The sequence below is a fragment of the Octopus bimaculoides genome, chromosome 29 (genome assembly GCF_046866305.1).
Source record: "Octopus bimaculoides isolate indiv1 chromosome 29, ASM4686630v1, whole genome shotgun sequence".
NCBI lineage: Eukaryota > Metazoa > Mollusca > Cephalopoda > Octopoda > Octopodidae > Octopus > Octopus bimaculoides.
In genome coordinates, this window is record NC_142956.1 from 14,390,860 (window position 1) to 14,395,859 (window position 5,000).

General features: G+C 39.2%; 1 protein-coding gene and 1 long non-coding RNA gene across 10 annotated transcripts in view; one reads left to right on the top strand and one right to left on the bottom strand.

Moving 5' to 3' along the window:
• Nucleotides 1-201, bottom strand: part of LOC149130355 (uncharacterized) — a 14,881-nt gene extending 14,680 nt beyond the window's left edge. The window contains exon 1 of the long non-coding RNA XR_016238981.1: nucleotides 1-201. This exon is cut by the window's left edge and continues 1,347 nt beyond it. This is a non-coding gene — a long non-coding RNA (uncharacterized LOC149130355).
• LOC106876278 (uncharacterized) overlaps nucleotides 1-5,000 on the top strand; it is a 1,065,409-nt gene that overhangs the window by 754,334 nt on the left and 306,075 nt on the right. The window lies entirely within an intron of this gene.

Genomic DNA, 5,000 nt, shown 5'->3' on the forward strand with positions numbered 1-5,000 from the left:
TTCATGGATGTATAGGGATAAACAATCATCTATGTACTATGCTCGTCAGGGTATGCTGATTTTTGTTTATTTTTATGTGTCTTGACCATATGTGTACTGATGAATAAAAGACGCAGATTACTGCATTGATTATGAAACCATTGGTTTACCGTTAAGTTTTTAGGAGGTTAGCTTTGAAAGTTGCATTCCCTTGCGATCGGTAAAAATGTGCTTATGGTAGTTTTGACTTTTGGAGTCCCTCTTAGCGTGAGGCATTATTGTATAGTAATGCCCTTATATAAATTATATATATATATATATATATATATATATATATATATATAGGTAAGGTAAATTTTAGAGGTAATACTTGATAATTGCAAGCACCTGTATATGCCAGATAGCATATTTATTTTTACGTCAAAACGGTAGAGGAGTAGGGGCCGAAACCGGGCGTGGTTCCTCCTGATGATGTCTTGAGCTAACTGGATCCTATAAAGGAGCTGTTGTGGTAGCAGACCACAAAACATGGTTGAAATTCCTATATATATATATACCGGAGTAAGCACATGAAATGTGCAACAAGGTGGAGAAAAGAGTACCGAAATACCAGAGGTAGAGTAATATGCTTTATTTCAAAGCAGCAGAAATATAACAAAAGACTGTTACTCTGAGTTTCACGTTCCCGTTCACCGGACAGTTTTGTTAGAAAAACAAAACTGTCCAGTGAACGGGAACGTGAAACTCAGAGTAACAGTCTTTTGTTATATTTCTGCTGCTTTTAAATAAAGTATATATATATATATATATATATATATATATATCACAGATTATTGGCAATGTAATTTTGACTGCAGTGGACTTTTCAATCGAGTTTTCTTCAAACAGCTAACCAGCCAGCTAACCAGCCACCCAACATCTCTTCTTGTGTATCATACTCTGCAATTCACGATCGAAATATCTTGTACCAAACACACAAATTAAAAGCAAGCAAAAACAAACATTGAAGAACACAAAATAAACAAAAGCATATATACACATATAAATATTATATAAATGAATATGCATAAATATATGAAGGAAATATATGAATAGAATGAATAGATCTAAATAAAACTAATCAGACATACTGAAAGTGAAAGTAGAAACTGAAGCAGCACCACTAAAAATTTCTAGTTTTACAAACTGCAGGCTAATTTGTCAGTTCTTTAACATGGTAGAGTTGATTCTTTGAGACTTATTTGTCATGGTAATATGACTATTTCTTCAGCAGGTTTCTCTTTTATCATGTTTTTTATATCTATTTTTTTTTTTTATATTTCTTGATTATTCTTTCTGTTATTAACTAATATCTATAACTTTACTTCTTTTAGATTTTCCCAACCGATTCTTGCTTTTGTTTTGTGGTTCTTAAAAAATATATCTTGTAATGTCTTATGTTTTTTTTTATATTTGTTAATATTTTTTGTTCTTTTTTTGTCTTTGATTCTTTGTGGATATTTTATTTTTCACTTTTGAAGTTCAGTGTTCTTGATAAATAGCTTTTGTGTTGATGTAGTTGTTGCTGGTGGTGGATGATGCTGTGTTAGTAGTGGCAGAGGAGGTAGTGTATAATGGTGGTAAGACTAAGAGAAAGAGAGAGCAAAAGGGAGAGAGATGGAATGGGAGGGAGATAAAGAGAGGGAAGGAATGAGCGATTGAGAAAGAGAGAAAGGCACAGACAGACAACCAGTATGAGGATGATGGAGAGGGTAGGAGATTGAGGGGGAGAGAGTGAGTGAGAGGTAAGAACAATAGAGAGATTGAGTAATGAAGAGGAAGGGAGACAGTGCAAGAGAGTGTGTGTGAGAGACAGAGAGGCCGTAGGAGGGAAGGAGGAAGAGAGAATGAGATTGAGAGAGGTGGGTATGGCAGTGGTAGTGCAGGAGTGCCTGTGGTGGTGGAGGAGGTAATGGATGTGATGGAGGCTCTTCTCCTGGTTGAGGGTAGAGTGAAGTGATGGAGGAGTCTATGGAAACGGTGGTGCCATAGTGTTGGAGGTGGACATGACTGTGGTGAAATGTCTGGTGGTGGAGGCTATTGGAGGGCTGGAGGTTATTTAAGCAGTGGAGGTGGGCACGATAGTGAAGTTTCTGACAGTGGTGATGGTGATGGAGGCTACTGGAATAGAAGGGTATTGTTGTGGTGGAGGTAGGTGTGGCATTGGTGGCGTGTATGGTGGTGGTGATGTATCTGGTAATAGTGATGGTGGAGGTGAATGTGATAGTGGTGGTGGTGGTGGTGGTGGCGACTAAAGAGGAGTTGGACGGTGTTTTAGTAGCATGGTGGTGGTGGTGGTGGTGGAGGCTATGGAAAGCATGGAGGAGGTGGATGTGGTAGTCATGGAATGCTTAGTGGTGGTGGAGGTGGAAGTGGACAAGGGAGTGGTAGCAGTGGAGAGTGTAGTGGTGTTTTGTCTTGGTATAAAAAGATGGGCTACAGCAAATATTCTGCTCAATACCACAGATTTGCTTGTCAGTTGTTTGACCTTAACCAGTTGAACATGTCCCTTGGTGGCTGACGATATGTGCATCTCTGATCATGAGCAGAAGTAGTGGGGGGGGGCATCATAGCCATGTGTTGAGAGGAATTCTTTGGGGTTTGAATAATTCACTTTGGAAACCTGGGTGTTTTGCTCAACATCCTTAAACAACCCTTATTCAGGGACCTTTTGAGTGAGATGGGCTACTTGACCTGAAGAAAATTCTAACTGGGCCCCACCTGCGAGTTCATGCGCTCTTTATCTTGATATGAGATCACCATGTCGCACACATATGGTTGTGATGCATGTGCCTGGTGTACCCTTATCAGACGGGTAGTCATGATGGGTATAATTGGCTTTGTATATTTTACCCCAGTATCACTTTGATGGCATGCACTGCTCTCTCACTCAATAATAATAATAATAGTAATAATAATAATGATGATGATGATGATGATGATTTCAAATTTTGGCACAAGGCCAGCAAGTTTAGGGAAGTAGATAGATAATTTGATTAACGAGACCTCATTGCTCAACTGGTTTAATCGACCCCAAAAGGATGAAAGGCAAAGTTGACCTTGGTGGAATTTGAACTCAGAACATAAAGACAAGGTCGCTGCCTTAATAATAATAATAATAATAATAATAATAATAATAATAATAATAATGATGATGATGATGATAATCCTTTCTACTATAGGCACCAGGCCTGAAATTTGTGTTGAGGGGGGGTAAGTTGATCACATCGACCCCAGTACTCAACTGGTACTTAATTTATCAACCCTGAAAGAATGAAAGGCAAAGTCAACCCCTGGCAGGATTTGAACTCAGAACATAGCAACAGACAAAATACCACTATGCTTTTCGCCCGGCGTGCTAATGTTTCTTATTTCTTTATTGCCCACAAGGGGCTAAACATAGAGGGGACAAACAAGGACAGACACAGGGATCAAGTTGATTAGATCGACACCAGTGCGTAACCGGTACTTAATTTATCGACCCCCGAAAGGATGAAAGGCAAAGTCCACCTTAGCAGAGTTTGAACTCAGACTACACGGCAGATGAAATACTGCTAAGCATTTCGCCTGGCGTGCTAACAATTCTGCCAGTTTGCCACTTTCCTAATGACGATAATAATAATAATAATAATAATAATGAGAAGAAGAAGAATTGGAAGAAGAAGAAGAAAAAGAAGAATTAGAAGAAGAAGAAAGCAAAGAAGAAAAAGATGAAAGGAAAGGAAACAGATGGGTGTAGTGGGAAAAGAGAGAGGAGATAGGGTTACTAGGTGTGTAAGGGAAAAGTTTTAATGGAATAATATAATGGTAATGTCACGAATTGGATAAAAATAAAATATAGTTGAAAATTAAAATAAAATTCTTAAACCAAATTAAAGATATACACATACAACAAGCAAAGTAGTTAGAAAATCTGTATCAGAGATGAAAGTAGTAACTATACAGAGAGGTAATGGTTATTGTCCCATCAATATGGCTGTTCTGTACAAACGGACATTACTACTGTTTTAACCCCAGGAATGCTGTGCCTAACCAAAATATACTACTGTTTTTAACCTTGTGGAATGCTGTGCCTAACCAAAAACTGCTGCACAGGCTGCGCTGATGGGCAGGTGCATTGTCTTGGTGCAATTGCTACTCACTGGATGCATGCAGTTGTGGCCTTTTCTGGCAAATAGCATCCCGCAAATGCCGCAAAATGTCACAGTAGTACTCCCGCTTTACTGTCTGACCAGGTGGAGCAAACTCATCATGAACAATTCCCTTGTAGTTGAAGAAAACGGTCGACAAGTGTCTTCACATTGCTTTGACTCATTTGTGCTTTTTTCGGTCTCAGAGAGGTTGGGGGTCTTCCTGAAAGAATGAAAAGCAAAGCCGACCTCAGCGGAATTTGAACTCAGAATGTTAAGATGGACAAAATGCCACGAAGCATTTTGCCTGCAGCGCTAATGATTCTGCTAGCTCACTGCCTTATAATAATAATAATAATAATAATGATAATAATAATAATAATAATAATGGTTTCAAATTTTGCCACAAGGCCAGCAATTTCAGAAAAGGGATGAGTCGATTGCATCAACACCAATGTTCAACTGGTACTTAATTCATTAGCCATGACCTCGGTGGAATTTGAACTCAGAACATAAAAACAGATGAAATGCCGCTAAGCATTTTGCCCAGCATGCTAATAATTCTGCCAGCTTAATAATAAGAATAGGAATAAGAATAATAATAATCATCGTCGTTTAACGTCCGCTTTCCATACTAGCATGGGTTGGACGATTTGACTGAGGACTGGTGAACCGGATGGCTGCCCAGGCTCCAATCTGATCTGGCAGAGTTTCTACAGCTGGATGCCCTTCCTAACGCCAACCACTCCGAAAGTGTAGTGGGCGCTTTTACGTGCCACCAGCATGAGGGCCAGTCAGGCGGTACTGGCAACGGCCATACTCAAAATGGTGTTTTTTACGTGTCACCTGCTC